The sequence below is a fragment of the Rattus norvegicus genome, chromosome 20 (assembly GCF_036323735.1).
Source record: "Rattus norvegicus strain BN/NHsdMcwi chromosome 20, GRCr8, whole genome shotgun sequence".
In the NCBI taxonomy this organism is placed as follows: Eukaryota; Metazoa; Chordata; class Mammalia; order Rodentia; family Muridae; genus Rattus; species Rattus norvegicus.
Window position 1 is genome coordinate 19929932 of NC_086038.1, and position 21692 is coordinate 19951623.

At 40.7% G+C, this 21692-nt stretch overlaps 2 long non-coding RNA genes across 5 annotated transcripts in view; one reads left to right on the forward strand and one right to left on the reverse strand.

Annotated features, from left to right (window-relative positions):
• LOC102546320 (uncharacterized) lies at window positions 1-8962 on the reverse strand. 3 transcript variants are annotated; one of them, XR_005497612.2, is made up of 4 exons: window positions 6404-8956; window positions 2807-2907; window positions 2137-2211; window positions 1-1972 (listed from the first exon to the last, which is right to left on the reverse strand). It is a non-coding gene; the product is annotated as an uncharacterized LOC102546320 (long non-coding RNA). The 3 variants fall into 3 exon arrangements; XR_597384.4 differs by having other exon boundaries at window positions 8089-8950; XR_010060797.1 differs by having other exon boundaries at window positions 1-2211; window positions 3589-8962.
• Window positions 8942-21692, forward strand: part of LOC102546397 (uncharacterized) — a 24855-nt gene continuing 12104 nt past the window's right edge. For both annotated transcript variants that reach the window (XR_005497610.2, XR_362172.5), the window contains exon 1: window positions 8942-9027. This is a non-coding gene — a long non-coding RNA (uncharacterized LOC102546397). The remainder of the gene's footprint in view (window positions 9028-21692) is intronic.

Below are 21692 nucleotides of genomic sequence, written 5' to 3' on the forward strand. Positions count from 1 at the left end.
GTAAGTGGCCAAGCTGTCCACAGAATACAGAAACAAGGTCCCGAGTACACGAACCATGACGGAAGTGAAGCTGGTCAGCGCCAGATACCAGGAGGTTCAAATCCAAGCCTTAGTGTTTGCTCTAAACTGCACTGCGCATGAGGGGAGTCCAGACCCACAATGAGCCTTATAAACATTTTGATCATGCTAGGTTGGAATTTGACTCCTCCAGTAAAGAGAACATGCATAAGTCAATGGGCGAGCCAGCCATAACCCAAGGCTCACTCCAGCTCAGGAAAAAGAGAATGAGATGATAATAATACACTGTAATAGTTGACCCTTGTCATCTTTGAGACAACATATAAGTGTTTATTAGTCAACCACCCCGCCATGCTGTGGGGAACACAGACACTGTTTTCCTCCAGAAGAGCCTAATATATTATGACTTCGAGTGCAATCATTTTGCCTGGAAAATTTCAACTGGAAAGTAGATAATTAGAGTCCTCTGAAGACTGAGAATGTTCCCAGCAAATCTGAGAGTGGGGAAAATACAAGAGGTTGGAGGGAGACATGATAATGAGGGCTCTCTGAGGAGATGGATAGAGGGTACAGTGGGTGGATCGGATCGAAATACAGTGCACACATGTATGAACTTCTCCCCCCCCCCAAAAAAAAACCCACGTTTGGACGAATGCAGAAAAGATGATTCAGTTAAGAGCACTTCCTGCCCCTGCAGAGGACCCAGGTTTGCTTCTCAGCGCTGACGTAGCAGATCACAACAGCTTGAAACCAGTTCTAGGGGATCCAGTACCCTCCTCTATAACCACCGGACACACATGTGGTACACACACACACACACACACACACACACACACACACACACACGCAAAACACTCATCCACATAAAATACCTAAATGAGTGATGAAAGGGGTTAACAGCACCCTAAGTGAGCTCGACCAGTCAGGAGTTTCCTTTAACCACTGTACGCATATTCTGTTATTCTGGAACATTCCTTCCTCAGATAGTCAACAAAACACCCGCAAAGAGCTCACAGATAACAGCATTCTGGTTATATTGGTCATATTTAGGATGCAGCTGGTCTACACTCGGTCAGATAGGATGCAAGGTGCCAGGCATCATTGGTTATTAAACATGAAGTCCATCATGAAGGGATTCTTTCTTACACCCAGAAGGAGCAATGCTGGGAGCACGACTCGGCCCATGAGAGGTGGGATGGGAAAGCATTGTGATATCTTGGCTTCCGGCTTCAGCAGCGCGCTCCTCCATTTTCCTTCTCAGCTATTCTGCTTCCTGCCCTGCCCGCCCACTTCCTGCCTTCATATCTGCCGTTCCCATTCAGAACGCCGAGCACTCAGGCTTGTTATCGGCTCTGGGAATGTTCTTGTCATTACCAGGACAAGGTGAGTCTTCACTTCCAGAGCCACGCGGGACACTAATGTCCCCCACAGAGGTATCCGAAGAAATGTCCCCGGCACCTCACACTGACCCCTCCATCTGCTTTACACTTCTTCAGGGCAATCATTGATCGTAAAATGACTTTTAGTGTTTATTTAGTTTTTAATTCGAGGGTCTGACTGCTAAAAGGTCGAATTCAGAACCCGATACCTAAGAAATATTTAGAAGATGAATTAAAAACTTGGAGTATATTTTCACGTATTTTATAAGCTACCTTACCTTAATAACTATAATATTCCACTAAGATCCGAATGTACTAAACACAATTTTTATTAGTTTGGGGAATTGAGGTTTCCATTTTTTTTCCTTTAAACTTGCATTACAGGTTGGTGAAAAGTATATAGAAAGGAAGAAATATTGGGGGTTTAAAAAAAATCATCCTGTATGCTCCTTACAGCGATGCTGGCTTCTGGTGACAGCACTTTGAAGCCTGGGTGTTTGTCACAGCCTTCCTGGACCTCCCTTTCACAATTTAGTTCCCAAGTATGGTTATCTGGGCTCTGGTCCTGCTTAGAGCTGGTGAGATGCAGAACCAACTTCAGGAAGCGTATTCTCTTTACATGTTAAGCCCTCCCCACCCCTACTGATGAAAAAAAAAGAAAGTTTGAGCTTCCTTCACCCTGGCCTCACCCCATGCTGTCCCTCTGGGAAGCTAATCATGGCTACAGTAATTGAATTACACTAATTTTGGACAACCGGTGTATCCATCGATTTTGAGCAACCACGTACATCTGCTGATCTCCGAGCCTTCGAGCCTTCGGGGGAGATTAAAGAACACTGAGATTTAAAAACAGCTCTCGGGGGAGGTGGAGAGGTTCAGGGGCAAAAGGAGGGTGTTCATGACTATTCTCAAATGAGTCAAATTATCTAGCAAATTTAAAGTGATGGGTTCTCCGAGCCATCCAGGGCTGTGCACCTCTACCCCCACCGCCGCCCCCTCCCTCTCACAAGATGAAGATTTCACCATGAGAATATGTCCAGCCTGTCCTAAATTCTGCCCTCCCGTTCCCTGATAGCAGCCCAGCATGGGAGCGAGTGATGGACAGATCGTGACCAGCCTGCTTGCAGACTTGGCTAAGAATAGATTCTGATTTTCCATTGCTAACAGTCCTGCCCGTTCCACAGTGCATACTAAAATATAGATTTTTTTCCCTTTATAATTATAACATGCAAGATAGCTAGGTCTACTTCTCAGAGACGGGCAGTGTTAATCTGCATACCTGAATGCTATTTCCATACCCATCCTTTAAAAGGAATCTATCATTTTTTCCCCATAAACACAGAACATTTAAGAGAACGAAATTAATTACATTGTGCCTTATTAGTGAAAACACACACAGCAAACTGTACCTGAATTGCACACTTTGTCTGTCTTGCTGAGGGCATAGACAGATGAAAGGAAAATGTATGGTTCAGTATCCATTTAATACTGTGGCAGGTGCGGGGGTAACCTGTGGGGATGAAAAATGAAGTCTATAGTCATATCTGTTTGAAATAAATGAAACAGGTTTTGTGTCTGAAACACAAGCAATATCTCAGGAACTGCCATAGCAAATATCAGCATTAATAATGTACTTCTGGAGGCTCACAAAAATATAATCAATTTTTCAGTTCATAAAATTTCAAAAAATTGAATTTACATTTGCTAAACCAATTAACAAATTCTAATTTACGCAGCGTTGATGCCTCTAATTGGCAGCCGTGCATTTTTTATGAGACTTCTTGTTAATCTCTTATGGTAATCAAACTCAGAAATTTAAAATTCACTGGTGTTCTTGATACACGGAACTAGTTAAAATTCTTAATTAAATTAGGGTGACTGAAAGAGAAGCCATTTTAAAAGTAAAATCATAAAGTGTTATGACTAACGTTGTACAAATTAGCATAAAGTAGTTTTGGGGAGAATCACTTGGAAGATTTTGTAATTTGGAACACCTGCCATTATGGCATTTGTTAAACTTTTATCAATTAATCATTACTCCCTCAAATAGCAGGAAAAAATTGAATATTGAGAATATGAAGAGGGTGTCTAATTGCAAGTGGCAAATTGCTGACTGGCTCCATTATTACCTGTGCTTTAAGAATTTTGAGAAATAAATGTCTATTATGCATTGTAGGAATACATAAATTACCCTAATGCACTCCATATTGGGTGGCTTTCCGTCTTACTCATCTTGTAATACATGTTTTCTTGAGGTAGGAAAGATGACTTGGGAAACACAGATTCTGTAATGGGATATGATTATGGCTTCATTAAAAACATATAATGATCACGTTATTTTATCTTATTCTCCAAATCCACGCCGGCCATATATGTTATATTTGAAAGGGCACGAGTAGAGGGAGCAGTTGTTTTTGCCATAGTGGAGAAATCAATCCCCATTTGAAGTACAATTTAGGATTAAGCAATACAGCACCATGGCTTCGAAATGTTAATTAATTCTCAATTTGGCCTGTGGTTCTCAAGCCTAAGCATTTAGATTGTAAAGGGCACTTCAGCCAAGACTCATTTTATTACAAGTTAAAATCTCGGGGAAAAAAATTGATTTAGAAATGTGTTTCTAAATCAATGCAGCAAGAGCAGAGTACCTAAAAAAAAAAATCTTTGCCGAAATGTACTTTTCATTATTCGAAGATTCACAGAGGGATCTCTAATGGTCCCTGAAAATTCAGAGATTATCAAGAAATGTGACTTTAAGTACCTTGAAATTGCTACAGCTATTTATCTTAGCCAACCCTAGACAAAGCTATATGCCTATTAGATAGAAAGTGCTTCAGATGTGAGAACCACTTCAGTGGTGTTTTATAGTTCAGAAAGCTAGAGGACATGGGGCTAAATTAGCAAGAAGTAGAGAGGGTTCCGGTGAGGAGATGACCTAACCAGTCAAACTCTACAAGTTCCAAATGTGATTAAAAGTATCCCAAAGAGGATACAACTCTTACTTTCTAGGGGAAAAAAATAAAAGAAGCTTTCTAAAATGCATCTTAAATGATAACGGTGGGACCACCACGGTTCAGTGGTGTTTCCTAAGCTTGCCTTAGGCTCTGTGTCATTCACTGTTTTCATAGTTATAATAAAATTATCAGACACAACTGAAGGACGTAAAAATGTCTTTTGGTTTAAGGGTTGTAAGGTGGTGCTGGTCACATAGCATCCCTGGGTGGGAAGCAAAGAGGGATGAAGGAGAGCTTTCTTTTACTTGTCCGCCCCGTGAGATATTGCAACTCACATCCCTGGTCTTCCCTCCTCAGTTAAACTTGCCTGAAAATACCCTCAAACACACATCAAAAAAGTGAGACTTGTGAATCCAGTCAACTGTACAGAAGATTAAACATGGCTACCTCTTAGGGTGTGTGTCTTCGTGACTACCCTAGCCACAAGGGGGACCTGATCTAAAACAGAACTGTCTTGGCATAGGAAGAGAGGTGCAGATTCTATGGTGATTCGAGTCTAGGTCATTCTGTTAGGGAAGGGACTTCTTTTTAATGGAGCCTCTTAAGCAGTAACCCCGAGGCTCTCTCCACCGGATCCCACTGCATTCCCACAGGTGTGACAACTGCAAATGTCCACAGAGAGTGTCAGGTATCACTGACATCAAAACCATGGACAACTACTACACAGGGTGGCTTTCAGTTTCAAGGTATCATCCATGCAGTAGATAACTAAGTTTGCTTCCTAGTCAAGACATCCCTTTCCTGTGGTGGCTGCTACACTGCCTACACTCAGTTACTAGTGTGTGATTTCCTGGCTACCTCTATGATTTCCATCTTCTCTAAAACTGTAGCCTACTCATCTGCGAGATGATACATTTTGTCATTATGTTATTGTTGGGGGGAATGAGAGAAATGATACCTTTATAAGTATCACACAGTGATAATTAGCAAATATCTATGCATTATTTATTGTTTTGCATTGGTGGTTGGGTCAGTATAGTTTCACTGGGTAAAATTAAGTACCTAAACACATTCTCAAATTGCAACAAAGACTTAAACAGAGGTGACAGTTTACCTGGAGAGGCTCTAAGCCAGTGGTTTCCAACCTTCCTAATGTTGTGACCCTTTAATACACCCTCGTGAGGTGATGACCCCACACACACACACACACCATAAAATTATTTTTGTTTCTACTTCAGAACTGTAATTTTGCTACTGTTGCGTATCATGATATAAACATCTGTGTTTTCCAATGGTCTAAAACGACCCCTGTGAAAAGGTCATTTGACCCCCAAATGAGTCACGCCCCACAGGTTGAGAAACGCCACTCTAAGCCTTATTGTAGAGATTATTTTCTGCTCTTCTGAAGTACAAAGAGGTAAAAGTCTAACTTAAAACTTCAAAGAACTTAGGACAAGAACTTCAGTAATGGTTCTCTACACAAATAGCCATTCTTGGACATAGATGGCCCCAGCTTTATACACATTTGCTAGATCATGCACTCACAGAGAATGGCATTACTGTCCTATAAGCTGCTACAATTCCCACCACACTGGTACTTTACATGTATCCGGGACTTCGCAAATATTGTTCCTACAGAGGAATGGGGAAAAGGAACTTCTTCCAGCTTGCCCCTAACACATTATGGAGGCTGCTGAAGTCAGTTCCCTGTAAATGAGTCCCTCAACAAACAGAGAAGGTAATAGTGATGTCCAATGCCTGGCATATATATGGCCCAAAACAGTTTGCAAAACATTTTCATTTACATTACCCTACCTCATGGAAATATATCATCAGTGCTCTTGTCCTCTGGGACCCCAGCAATTTAATTGTAGCAGCTATAGGGCTATATGGGTCTTAGCCCTGGAGTCTTCTCAGCCTAGGATGTGACCGTGTCACTAAATGAGCTTGACCTGACAAGAATCTGCTTTAATAACACCAGATTGCTTTTAGGATGTCTAAGATTAAGTTCTAAATATGAAACCCCTTAGACTCGGTGGCGTAGTTACAGACCTAGATAGTGCTCCAAGATTCTATTGAACGTTGGTCTTTCTTCCACAAAGGGGTACAGTCCAATGGGGTGAGAAATTTTTACCAGGTTCTTGTTAGATGAGTCACTGACCAAGTGAGAATTCGATGCTGATGACTTGGACTATCTCCTGGGAGTAATCCTCACAAAGATAGAACCAAAGCCTCACCTAGATTGGTCATGGTTTCTCCGAGTCTCTGTGAAAATACTGCATTTTTTTTTTAGCTTCTCATTAATTAACCCCATTCACAAATGAGCACATCATTTAGCTTATCCAACATGGAAAGAGGTAACACGACCCAGTAGACATGTCTACCCTGGCCATTTCTCTGCTTCTGAACTTCAAGTGGAACTTTCTTTCTTCAACTGTGACTTTAGCATCTAATGTATCCTGGGACACTCATTTCCTATAGAGAGATCCTGCCACTGTTATGAGTAAGAACAAATTGCATACTTTAGAGCAATATATGCATCTACCATAATCTTTTTATTTCTGGTTTATTTTCCCTTGATTGCATCAAAATGCAATGTATTAAAGCTGCCTGGGTGATATACCGCTTCACAGACATGCACAATGCGACCAATATTCTGTTTGCCCATGGGCACTTGAGAAGTGGTTGGCAAATATTGAGAATGGTGGCTGCCTGCTGGGACTTTCAAAAGCCACCAACTCTCCTCATTTGCACTGGATCTTATGATCCATATCTGTATAACCTGAGCACTTGCAGAGCCCTTCATACAGAGAAGCTTTAGTCATTGCTATCTATGTACAATGAACCATGCATAGGCCAATAGGTCCTGTGGTCCAGGAAGACTAAGGATCCAAGTTGATGATGTGATCAGGAGTGAGCTACAAGCCGAAAGAACACTTCCTCAAACCTGAGGTGCAAGTTTGAGAAACTCAGGATCAAGTTTTGATAGAAACAGATCGTGGCCATTTGTCAGCTACCAAAGGACAAAGATTATGCTTTCTCCATTTCTGTTCATCGTAGCATGCAGTAGGAAATCCACAAATGTTTCGTTAAGCTGAACCAACAGTCTTTAAGAAAATACCAACTCGGGGTTGGGGATTTAGCTCAGTGGTAGAGCGCTTGCCTAGGAAGCGCAAGGCCCTGGGTTCGGTCCCCAGCTCCGAAAAAAAGAACCAAAAAAAAAAAAAAAAGAAAAGAAAAGAAAGAAAGAAAATACCAACTCATCTGCTCAATGTGCATTAAAATCTAGGGAGGACTGGCTTCCAAGGGATCCTCTGTTGCCTTTCCCCACCCCAGGAGTAGCTTAGTTTAACCACTTAGGTTACATAGCCATGGGTGCTAACTGGTTGCGGAATTTACTTCCGAAGCTTCTGGATGTCACGTTTGCTAATTGTTGCATTGCCTTGGAGCCTCCCTACCATTAAGCCAAAGAAAGCACAGCCTTATATATAAGAGAGTAAATCCCACACCTTAAAACAGTGCTTACTCTAAGTAGTAAGGCTCAAATGCAGGGAAACCCTGTACTTAGCATTTCCTGGGCACTCAGTAAGAGTTAAGGAGAAGTTGGACGGAAGAAAAAGCTAGAAATTTTTCTTTCTCGTTTCTGCAATTGTATTAGTTGAGAATATTATTCACTGTCTTTTGAATGTATTCACCTGTCTAACAGCTCCCAGCTCCGTCCCTCTTTCTCTACCTACCTGAGATGGTGCCTCCTATTCCCCTTTTCTCCTCTTTAACTCGCTGAGTTCAACTAGTGCTGCCCGTATGTGTCTGGATGGGTTGCCTCCCACTGGAGTGTGGTCGATCCACCAGAAATCGTACTCTTAACGAAGACGGACTTTCAGTCTCCCAGCAGTTAGGAGTTGCCAGTAACTCCTAAGCTAGGAGCCCACCTTGTATCCTTGTAAATGAGATAACCTGTGGAGGTCTTCTTGGTCTGTCAGAGGCTCCAAAAGGTCACCATCATTATATAAGGAGAAGAGAATGGAGAGAAGGGAGCCCTAGGGACAAAAGGCTCACTTCTTTCAATAAAAGGAGATGGCCATGATCATGGTGAGAATTCTACAACCAGCTGCCCACATGCCTATGTGATAAGAAGTCAATGACCAGGGGTTGGGGATTTAGCTCAGTGGTAGAGCGCTTGCCTGGCAAGCGGAAGGCCCTGGGTTCGGTCCCCAGCTCTGAAAAAAAGAAAAAAGAAAAAAAAAGAAGTCAATGACCAACATAAATTGCATTCTCAAGAGGAGACCTAACATTTGAAGACTCTGCCACAACTATGGTCCTCATTTTAGACACTTTTATCCCTTGTTGCTTTAAGAGTCGCCTATAACAGCCTAGCCCTCTAAGAAACCCTTCCAGGTTCACTGACAACATTCCTGATGTTCTCTCTCTCAGACAGGCATACAGGTAAGTCGCTACTGTGCTCTAAAGCTTCACAAACACTCAACATGGAAATCCCCACTTAGAAATGTCCCCCCTAAACCAAATGAGACCAGACTGGAACGTGTCTAAGGTTCTAGATTGGAACCTCTCACCACAAACTGCTAGAAGGTTCTGAGTTCTCTATTCTCTACATGAGCTCCCAACAGTGTACTGCTTCACAGCCATTGACCTTACTGGTAGATATCCCTGGAAAGGTAGGGCTGTACATTCTGTCTCATGACCAAAGAACTTCATCAGTTGACCTCTGTGATCACTAACGTGTTCTGTACCACAGATGTGTATGTGAGAAAATGGGCAATCATTTTCTCTAGACTTGCGATACTCGATTCGTCATTTGTTGGGGGAGGAACTACTTCTAGAATGCTCTACATTCCTTCTCCTGATGTCAGAGGGTTTAGCAGTGGCAAGAAAGAGTCCCTGGCAAAATTGGGGACAGCAGTCTGAGAGAGAAAGGCCACCTCTGAGCTACATCTCATGCAGGCAGAGAATCCGCTTAGTCTGTGGATTTATCAGTGGTAGTCAGTGAAGCCTGTCCATTTTCGTAGGAGACTCATCTACCTGTGTGAATATTTCCAGGCTTAGCCATGTCTTTGAAGATGCACTGACAGCAGTGATTAGGCTCAACTGAAGATATTCTTATGTAAATGAACAGGAACAATATAAATCCATGATTATCGTCATTTTTCCCCTTATCCCAGGTGAGTCGAATAGGATCCCAGAATCATGAATTGGTGGTGAGATTTATCACTGCACTGATGATCTTTTGAATTTATTTATCTTTATAACCCTCTACAGAGGTAATCTTCCCTGGAGGGTTGAAAGGTAATATTGATGAGGAACCCAGTATTACCCTACCCAGAGCTATCTGGGAATGGATTGGCCATCACTTTGCACCAGGCCTCTATTTTAGGTATAGAAAAATTAATGTAAAAGGGACATTTATCATCAAGTGTGTTCGGAGTAAACCTGGTGCTGCCAAATGGTGGATATAAATCCAGAGAAAATACGCTTGTCCTTAGATCAAATATCCTCACTCACCATTCATCATCGGGAGACACTTTTAGAAGGTTGCCTCAGTGACTTAGGCAAAGGTTCTGCACCCTTCTTGCCTTCTCGTAACAGGGGAGTGAGGACTTCAACCTTGTCTGCTCCTGACCCATAGGTTTTGATTCCACAGGATAGGAGTGTCACCTGACTGAATCCCTGACTAGGTTAATATGAAAGATATAAAATAAAAAAATAAAGGCTGAATAGGATCTGCACAAATTTCACATCTTTCTACAATACAGAATGCTGGTTCTGCTAAGTTGGAGTAGGCACATCCCTTCATTCTTATTCTTATTCTTCCTCCTCTTCTTCCTCCTCTTCCTCCTCCTCCTCTTCCACCTCCTACTCCTTGTCCTCCCCTTCCTTCTCTTCTACCTCCTCCTCCTCTTCATTCTCCTCTTCCTCCCTTTTCTTTTACCCAATGAAATATATTGAACACCAGGGACAAGCAAGCATAAAAATGATCAGAAAAAAAGGAGTAACGAAAGCTGGCTACAACTTTTAACATGGGACTGCAGTCCGTGGGTCTCCTTCTTGCCACTGACAAATATCCAAGGTAGATCAATGAAGAGGCCTTCAAACCCAAAATGCCAACAAGCGCAGACCAAATATGATCCAGGAGAAGCCTGCTAATCCCAAACCGGAAGACCAGGAAATCTGAGCCTAACATTAGAAACCAGTCTTGACCTTGTTGGCCCCACTGTAGGCAGACACTGAAAGAAAAGAGACTCACTTTGGACCCACTGAAGAGGAATTGATTTTAAACTCTATCTGGTATCCAGATGAAGTAGACCAATAGTCCTTTGATTCCACTCCATGACCCTGATGTCAATAGGAGTGGAAAGAGATATGATAGTCCACTCCCAGCCTGGTAAATGTAGTGAGTACTCCAGATACTGTCAGAGTAAACTCACTGGATCACCATGATTGCCACATGAGAAATCCGGGAGGCAAGAGTGAGACTGGTGCACACTGGCTTGCTTCCCCTCTACCTAACTTCAGGATGCAATTGAGCTCTGAACTTCCACATCCACAGAGCATCGGGAGGTGAGGTGAAGTGAAGCTGTAAGAAATGAGGCATGCACATGTACACACACATGCATTTGCACATGCACACACACATGCACATGCATGTGCACACACACACACATATACACACATAATTAAAACAAATAAATATTTGTGAAGTGACAGAGTTTCCAAAGTTGGCAAGAAAAAAAAAAAACAAGCAACAATGTTACAAATTCAAGAAACTAAGTAAACTTTAAACTGAACAGACCTGAGGAAATCATGCCAAAATACATAAAAATTAAACTTCTGAAAATTAAGAACAAAAAAGAAAAATCCTTCAAAGCCGACAGAAAAAAAATAACACATTACTGATAAAAAAAAAATACCAACTTCACATCTAAAACCAGAGTCCAGAAAAGAAATAACACATTTATCAAGTGCTGGAAGAAAAAACTTAAACTGCAAATTCTATATGTGGTGAAAAATAGTCTTTAAGAATAAGGGAAAATGGGAGTATTCTCAGAGGAAAAGCAAAAAAATTAATTGTTGCAAATGAAGCTCTGGAAAATGGTTAAGGGAACCCAAACAGAACAGAAGAGAAAATAACAGCGGAAAGGGTAGGAGTGGACACTCCCAATTCTCAGGAGTTACTTGAAGCAATTGATGTATACGCAGAAACCATAACATCATCTAATGTTGGAAATAAACTATTTAACACAACTGCAGGGACCTGGGGCTATAGAGATGGCTCAGCAGCCGAGACCACTCATTGCTCTTGCAGAGGAGCAGAGGTGAGGTCCCAGCACCCACGTTAGGCAGTTCATAAGCGCCTGAAACTTCAGTTTCAGAGGATCTAGTGCCCTCTTCTGGCCTTCTCAGTACATACACCCACATGCACATACCCTCACGTAACATAAATGAATAGAAACTTTTTTCTACAAATGAAAGACCTAAATGCAGTCAAACATTTAAAACTTCACTTAAAATAGTCAGAATTAAAATTAGTATAAATAAATGTAGCATCTTATTTTTATCCATTTGACTCTGCCAAATCCCAAAGAGTGTTCACATCACCTAAAGAAATATAGAAAGAAAAAAGAACCCCAGGGACATGAAATAATCAAACTGGAAAGAAATATTTTATTTCATACACACACACACACACACACACACACACACACACACACACACACACACACACACACACACATATATATACCTGAATTCAGCACAAAGCTCTAATTATGGGGAAGAACCTCAGATTTAGGGTGTGGATTCACACACAGCGAGCGAGTAAATTACTGTTTTGAAGCTGAAGTTAAATCAAGCTCTCCACAGGTTGCTTTCTGGCTGCAGCCTGAGGATATTTATTTTAGTCTACTTTCGATTGTTCATATAATTGATAGTACACTGTGATCATCTGTGCCGCTCAACAAAAATGAGATAGTTGCCAGTTTTAAAGAGCCACCCTTTGCTCTTTCAATATTATATAATTAGTAGCTATTAGAGTCTCTTATATGAAAGTATTTCATAATATTCTTAATACAAAGGAAAATCTGAATGCATTAACTCAAAAGCCAGCTCTCTCAGGCTGAGTCTCCTGAATACAGATGTTTAAGGCTCACTTATTTTTAATTTTTATTGTATGTTAATTATACATAATAATGGTTTAATTTAGACATTTTCATAATGCATACAATATATTTTAAGCATATCCACTCCACCCATTATCCTCTCTTGTCCTCATCTCGGTCCCCCTAATCCATTCTTGTTTCCAACTGGCCTTCCATGTCTTCTCATTTGTGTGTGAACGTGTGTGTGCTTGCGCGCACTTGTGTGTGCTCATGTGCATGTACATGTGCCCATGTATGCATGTGTGCATGAGTGCATGAGTGTATGCGTGCGTGCCTGTGTTTGTGTGCATGCATGTGTGGATACATGCATGCAAGTGATATGTGCATGTGTGTGTGCCTGTATATGTGTGAATCTGTGTGCGTGTGTATACCTGTATGTGTGCATGAGTATTGACACATGCATGTGCGTGTGCATGTGCATATGTGTCTGTTTATGCATGCACACATGTATGCACATGTGTGTGCAGTGATATGTGCACATGTATGTGCGAGTGTGTATGTGTGTAAAAGTGTGGCACACACACGTGTGTGTGTGTGTGTGTGTGTGTGTGTGTGTGTGAGCTTTTGTTCTCAGAAGCAGGGACTCCTTATATATCTACACCAATGACAAACTGTCTCCACCAACTTTGATGGATATAAATCCTCAGGGAAGCGGGTCGTGGTCATTTGTGGTCAAGCCCAATCTTTTTTTTTTAATTCTTTTTTTTCGGAGCTGGGGACCGAACCCAGGGCCTTGCCCTTGCTAGGCAAGTGCTCTACCACTGAGATAAATCCCCAACCCCAAGCCCAATCTTAACTTTATCTCTATGGTGTTATTTCTATGGTGTCAATCAATATTATATTTTGAGGATCCTATGGTGTGTGGATTATTTTTTACTGCCAACATTTTTTTAAAAAATAAAGTTTATAAATTAATTAATTAATTAATAGGTAACATCTATAAAATAGTGAGAGTCTGGGCTTTTTTATTTCCTACATTACTTAATTTTATTTTTTCTTTGCATTCATCTGACCCTCATAAGCATTCAGATGCTTCTGATCAGACAAAATTCCATGTTTTTGTCATATAATGCCTCTAGCAAATTCTAATTTTTACACACACACTTACTCAGGCTCAGATGATTAAAACCTTTACTGAGGACAGAAGAAAATCATGTGTATTGTTTTTATGAAGAGAGCATGACATTGGAACTAAAAAGTTATCATTTCAAATAATACTGTAGACAATTTAAGCTATGAATATAAACATAAAAAAATCAGATAAAATATTAGTAAGCAAAACCGAACATGTATCATAGTCAAATATTTATTGGAACCGTGAAAGACTAGTTCAATATTTTCTCAGAACTATTAATATAAATCAGACTATAATAGATTTATGGAAACAAAAGTTCATACATCTTTTGAGACATTTTAAAGGCATTGGAAAATTTGACAGCAAATTCTTATTTAAAAAAGAAAGCCCTGTGAAACAAAATTTAATGAATTAATCTTTAAAGGGAAATGTGTGTGCATGTACATTCATATATGTATATGTATGTATGCATGTGTGTATATATGGTGTATGTATGTTCCTGTGTGTACATGTATAAGAGAATGTGTGTTAAATTTGGGAGCATTTGTGTGTGTGTGTGTGTACATATGTATGGTCATGGGTGAGTTCATGTATGAGTGTGTGTATGTATGTCTGTGTACTTTGGATGTTCACATTCAACTCAATAGCATCCTTTTCTATGAATAGGAGAGGAATATGCACTCACGGACATTAAAATCAGGAATCTAACAACTGTGAAGTGTATCTGTATGTATCCATTGTGAGAGCGTACTAGAAAAAGGTATCAATGAAAATATAATTAGGGATGGTAAATAGAAGACATAAAAATAGAAGACAAGTTATTCCGTGCGTATATTTTTGTAGATGCGAAAGTGTGTTTCTAAGCATGTAAAACACACTAGAGATAGAGAAGGTAGCACTAGATACCTTTCATCTAAATACATTTTTTAAGATACAATTCATCTAAAAACGATGTGAGTTGGATTTGTCACGTCCCTTCATGTCAAGATACGAAGCCATCTTCTAACCCACTTATCTCGTTATTATAGAACGGAAACCCGAAATCAAGACACATAAATCTTCCAAACAGACCTTTCTGTTTGTAGATTCCTCACATTCCCATTGCATAAACAATTTTCACTTGCATTGATAATTTCTCCAATAGAGTCTACCAGTTTTTGATTAGATTACGTCAAGTGTATAAATAAATTCAGAGAGGATCAACATCCAAACTCTATCCCGTTTTCCAATTCATAGATACTATTTCGCCCAAATCATTTGTCTTTTTAACTTCATTCTGCATTCTTTTCTGGTTTGCAATGCGTAAGTATTTCTAAAGCTAATGAAATTATTCCTAAATGTATTGTGGTTCTTAATGTCACTATGACTTCCCATCGCATGTGTCTACTAGCGGTGTTTTATCATAGTGGAATTGTGAGTTATGGGGCATGTCCTCCGGTAATGATCAATGGTGTCTTGTGCTAGACTACTTAGGAGTCTCTGTGTATGGGCTAACAACATCTAAAGTGTAAAATTAGATCACAGGTAACAAAAAAAATTGTTTTATGCTTTCTTTGGCCTGTGTGTGTGTGTGTGTGTGTGTGTGTGTGTGTGTGTGTGTGTGTGTGTGTGTGTGTGTGGTGTGTGGTGTTGCTTTTTCCATGTTTTACCCCACAAGCTACGGCTTCAGTTGCAATGTGGAAAATATTAGCTGGGAGAAAAATGTTCTGGCCTTTTCCTCAGCATCTGTAGGAAATTTTCTGGTTTATCATTTTCCACAGGTTTCCTTCTCCTGCTTTAGTATTTACATTATGTTGAGCAGTTTTAAAGTAACTGACACAGTTTATAAACTGTTCATACTGTGACCATTGAGGTTATTATGTTATTTCCTACTTAAAAAAAAACCTACATACACTAAGATTGGGAGTGTACATCAAGCTGTAATCTGGAATATCGCTCCTTCATTCTCATGCACTATCTGGGTTTTTGATTGATATAATCTTTCAATGTCTACTTTTGAGTTTTTGTGCCCAGTTTCATGAGATAATACCCTTCAACTTTGCTTTCTTACAATGTCTGCTTCTGGAGCTGGAGAGATGGCTCAGTGGTTAAGAGCACTGTCTGCTCTTCCAGAGGTCCTGAGTTCAAATCCCAGGAACCACATGGTGGCTCACAACCATCTGTAATGGTATCCGATGCTCTCTTCTGGTGTGTCTGAAGACAGCAAAAGTGTACTTATAATAAATAAATCTTTAAAAAAAAACCAAAACAATGTCTGCTTCTGTATATGGTTGGATTAATGCTGAGCTCAAAATGCTTCTGTAAATCTCACTTCCTTCTACGTCCTCTGAAGTAGTTTATGTAATGTTGGCATTTCCTCTTCATCAATAAATTTTCTGTAAACCATCAAGGTCTAGAGTTTCCTTTGGGGCTAGTTTTTAATTAGTTATCCATTTCCTAACAGATACAGAGTTGTTCAAGTGTCCTTTCTACGACACAACTTCAGGATGTGGAATTTCGCCTTTCCCAGTCCATTCAGGGTCTCAAAGTTGTCAGACCACATTTGCTTACAGTGTTCTTTTATTCTCTTTAGAGCGGCTCGCTGATCACAAGTGGCATCGCTTATTGCACGCTTCATCGTGGTAACTTGGTGATGTCTTCTCCCTTATTTCTTGAGCCATTTCCTAGATGTTTTCAAGTGTTTGAGTCTCAACTTTTTAAAATCCGTTTTCTATTTTCCTAAAACTTGTTTTTGACTGACTTGAACTCACTGGGTTTCTATTATCTGCCTTGCTCTGCTTCTTGACTGAAAGCTTAGCTTATTAATAATTTACTTTTCTATTTTGCTACTCTGAGAATTAAAAGATAATAAATTTCTGTATATACATCAGTCCCTACCCCAAACACACATGTTGAAATGTTGTTTCCCTTACATGGAGTGCTTAATCTTTTTTGTTTTTTAATTCACATTTTTTTTATTAACTTGAGTATTTCTTATATACATTTTGAATGTTATTCCCTTTCCCAGTTTCCGGGCCAACATCCCCCTAACCCCTCCCCCTCCCCTTCTTTATGGATGTTCCCTCCCCATCCTCCCCCCATTACCACCCTCCCGCCAACAATCACATTCACTGGGGGTTCAGTCTTAGCAGGACCCAGGGCTTCCCCTTACACTGATGATCTTACTAGGGTATTCAATGCTACCTATGAGGTTGGAGCCCAGGGTCAGTCTATGTATAGTCTTTGGGTAGTGGCTTAGTCCCTGGAAGCTCTGGTTGGTTGGCATTGTTGTTCATATGGGGTCTCGAGCCCCTTCAAGCTCTTCCAGTCCTTTCTCTGATTCCTTCAATGGGGGTCCCGTTCTCAGTTCAGTGGTTTGCTGCTGTGCCTAATCTTTTTAAATTTTCTTTGTGATTTTTTTGGGCGGATATTATTTACAAATACATTGAATTTCCTAAGTACTTGAGACTTTTCTCTGATTTTCCTCTATGCTCTATGTTTCCTCTATGTTCACGTGATCAGAGAAAATACTTTCTGATTTCAGTCCACTCAAGTTCATTGCCAAGTGACAGATTCTTCTGTGGTCCTGAATGGGAGTCAGAAAGCATACTCCACCTTCAAGAGGTCTATAACCCATTCCTTACAACCAAAGGAACCTTGCCGATATGATTGAATTATTGATCTTGACATGAGGTGACCTGGGGTTATTTGTCAATCTGTCCAGAGAGTATTCATCTTGCTAATTACTGGATATCTTGCTCATAAAACATTAGATGGTTTGCACAGTCTCCAGTCAATGTCTTTATGCCACCCCACCCCCTGAGGCTTGCCGACAGAGTATGCTACCAAACATGGATCCCTATTACTGTGATAAGCCAAAGTGTGTCCATCAGTAAGCTTCAGTGCCCCTTTGAGCTGTGATTTACTGTAAACTGAACTATTTTCATGTGTTTAGGGCTATTTGTATTTCCCTACCAGCATCTTCTCTCCATCCATTTCTGTTAAATTTTATAGCCTAGGTTTTATTGCTGGACATCAGACCTCAATACTAACCCTCTGCCTATGATTAAGAACGAAAATCATCTTCCGATTCTCACTAGTCTTTTTTTTTTCTCCTGATTGTTTGGTTGCTCTGACTTTCTGGCCAGGAAAATATTTAAATGACTTTTAGCTCTATATGGTCATTGTGACTCTCTAGTAAAAATCACTCCAGAATGGGGAACAAAAAGAGTAGGAGCAGGGGTTGGGGATTTAGCTCAGTGGTAGAGCGCTTGCCTAGCAAACGCAAGGCCCTGAGTTCGGTCCCCAGCTCCGAAAAAAAAAAAAGAAAGAAAGAAAAAAAAGAAAAAGAAAAAGAAAAGAGTAGGAGCAAAAATTTTAAAGCCTCAGTGGAAGCTGAGAATCCCTTGGGGTCATTTTAATTTTGGAAACAGTTTACACATATCTTAACACAAAGCAAAAATGCCAGTTGACTGAAAAGTTTCAGGATGTAAAGCACACAATGGGAATGCAGAGTCAAAGGGAAAAAAACTGCAATGTTAAATGTGAAGTGGAAATACCAACATAAACACATTATCATAGCATAAAAATGTCAGTGTCAACTCAGCTCTCATGGGGAGCTGAGTACATCTACGATACACTGCTATACCTAAGGCCCAGGGAATATTGTAGGAAAAGCGAGCAGAAAGATTACAAACGCCCAATGACCTGGAATTCTGCTGTGAGCTTGTGTCTGCTCTAGGTGACAGGGAAGCGATGTCCAGGAAATCTCAACAGAATGGCTGTCTGAGCAAGACGTAAGCAGTGACAACAAACATGGCCATTCCAAGGTGGACAGAGGTCATCTGATGGAGACCCACTCCTAGTAGAAGCGATGCAGGCTGAGAGAGAGGAAATCAGACTTTCCCAGGGATGAGCCATATGAATGGTCAGCCAAAATCAAGATGTCGGCTCTTTAAACATATACACAGAAGCTACACCTAATGGACTCAGAAAGTTACATATATATATGCACATACCGACAATAACCAAGTGGAGGCCATGAATCTGAGAAGGAGGGGATATGGAAGGGGATGGAAGGCAGAGAGGGATAAAGAAAATGATGTAAATACAGTGCATATATATATATATAAATATATATATGAAATAAAATTAAATTTAATTTAAAAAAGTAAGTGTATTTATACTTAACTGTCTTCTACCCTAGTCCACTCAAAGGTCTAGAAACCACAATACACAGTAAAGCTGAGTGACATTTAGATTTCCTTTGTTAAACCACCCAAGGAAATCAATCAGAAAAAGTTGAGGGAATAGCACGGGACATTTCACACGACGCAATAACACCGTGCTAATCCTAAAGCAAAGACTTAGTCAAAGACCACCTCAGTCATTTGAGAAGTACACCAAGACATGAAACAAAATCGTTTATTGCATTTTACGTGTATGAGTGAGTGCCTGCATGTATGTGCGTAAAACACGTGTCTACCTCATGTCCACTTAGGCCGGAAGAGGACACTGAATCTTCTGGAAATGAAGTTACTAAGGGCACTGTGGGTCTCATGCATGCTGGGATGCAACCAGGTCCCCTGCAAAAGCAAGGGGACCTTAACTGTCCTCAACTGTGGAGGCAACTCTCCAGCCCCATAAACAAAGGAAGTGTTAAAGACTTACAATACCCAAGTTCAAGACCCGGGTATTGATGTTTGAATATTCAAAGAGGTTATTTCCTTAATGATCTGAATATAGAAATTTGATTCTCAGCAGCCATAAAGTCTTTACAAAAGACTCAGTGGGTAAGCTTAGGAGTCTATAGTGCTTCTCAAAATGAAGTGAAGGGAAGAGAGACCGGAAAATAATGTAAAAACATGATTCTGTAATATGTAGCCAGTCTGATCATTCGTGTGACAGAATGGAGGCAAAAAACACTAATGCTTGGGAAAAGTCATAACTGGGACTGCTGGGCCAACCATCCATCCTGGTATGACTCCATTCCTTTACCCTGACAGCTGGTAATTACAGAGAAGGAGTCTAGCCAAATTGCAAAGGAAACCCAATCTTCTCACAAAATACATTAGTTGATAAACTTGGAGGGAAACGTCCAAACAGTAACAGCATTACAACCTCGAGAATGTCTTATCTCCCTTCCGTCCCGTGAAATAAGCAGTTTGGACAAAGATCATTTGTAGAGGTTAAAAGAATGGGGCCAGACGTCATCACTGGGGTCCAAGAATCCACACCCGTACCCTAAGAAAACATGCCTTTCATTGCTAAGTTCTACAGCTCAACTGACCAAAAGTCATCAAGCGGCATCGGAAATTCTGGGGTTGCCCATTGGGCTGCATTTTGATTTGGGAAAAAAAATGAGTACCAAATACTATGAAATACTGACCTTAATGTTGACTGAGAAGCTAGATAATAAATCCTGAGGCCAATGCGCTAACAATGGAGAATAAAGAAAAACATGAATCTCAATATGCAATAATCAGATTCCAAATGGAATGCAGAACAATCAATGAGAAAACAGACTTAGAAGTTTTTGAAACTCAGTATATGAGATGAGGATACAGGTGAGTAGCTCCCAGTGTGTAGAGAACAAGAAGAGACAGGAAGTTATAAAGAGCATCCAAGGAAGGTCCTAATCGGGAGAACTGTTCTGTACTGGATTAGATCAAAGTCACCTTTCTAATTACTATACTGAACTATTAGGGAAAGCTTGCTCAAGTGCGCTAAGAATATTGACATGTCTTAACAAATCAAGCAGATGCAGAATTTTCACAGAATAAAGTGTTTGATTTAAAATTTAAGTGGAATAGAAGCCCATATGTAAATAGAAAGCTATGGAGGGGTTGAAGAAATCGCTTAGTAGTTAAGAGCATTTACTGCTCTGACAGAGTCCCAGCGTCCATATAGGGCAGCTCTCAGCCACCTCTAACTCTAGCTCCAGCAGAATCTGACTGGTTTCTGCATTCAGCTGCCCTCGTGTGAACATACCCGGACATGTACATGTAATTAAAATTAAAACAAGTCCTTGGTAAACCACTAGGGGGCCTCACTGCAGGGTCAATACTGGAGAGGAGAAAAGTGAACTTGGGCATGCCATTTTCACGTTGATGAATCTGAACCTTGGGGACTCATTTCTGCTCATTTTACTCTGAATGTTTGAAAAGTTTCATATTAAGATGATCCTAATGAGATACTTTTATTATTTTTTGTTCATGAGGGGGCGTGTGGGTAGATGCAGACCACACTCTGTGGCAAGCACGCGTGGAGCAGGGGACAGTGAAGCTAGGTACCACGGTTCTAACGCAGGTTGACAGACTTGGTAGCAAGCTCCGTGACCCACTGAACCATTTTGAAGTCTGTTTATTAGACACTTCCTTTTTTTAAAAAAAAATAAAAAGAGTGCTTTGACTGGGAATTGATCAAATCAGTAAAGACAGCCGAAAGGACAGTATGTCAGTTTTACCTGTGAATGTTTTCCCATTTGTGACCAGTTGATCCATTAACAGAACCCACAGCTTTCCGGGGTTGCCTTCATCATTCTGAGACATTCAGAAAGTACAGTCATGATCATAGTTGATAACAACGTTCCTCTTGACAGAAGTCCCTGCTTGGATTACTGCGCAGACAGTGGCCTGTTTTTATCTTTATCAGCGTTGAAAAGAAGGGCGAGCCGGGTAAGACTGTCAAGTCTCTTACTCGGTTTTGCGTGTGGCGTGCACCGTTTGAAAGCCAGCTGGCGTGCTGAACTCAGAACTAAAGGAGCGAAAGCGACCACACGGTAACGCCCCATTTGCCTTCGCAGCGAGCACTCTGCGTCTCTCCTGGAGCTTGTCTGTGGCTCTCAAGAAAAGACTGCTGAAGTGGATTCACTCTCTTTGCTCTCTAAAAATCCAAAATGGTGTCGTTTAACGTAGTTTTTGCATAATTTCCTGGTAACCAAGGTCCTTCATAATGTATTCTGAGATAGGGCCTTGTCAGGCAGATCACGCTGGTCTAGAACCTAGGCTCTTCCTGCCTCTGCCGTCTAAGTGTTGGATTTCCTTGAAGATTTCTTTTTACTCATCAAAACTTTCAGTGCTTTGCAGGGACGGAAATGGGGAGGAACCTGAGG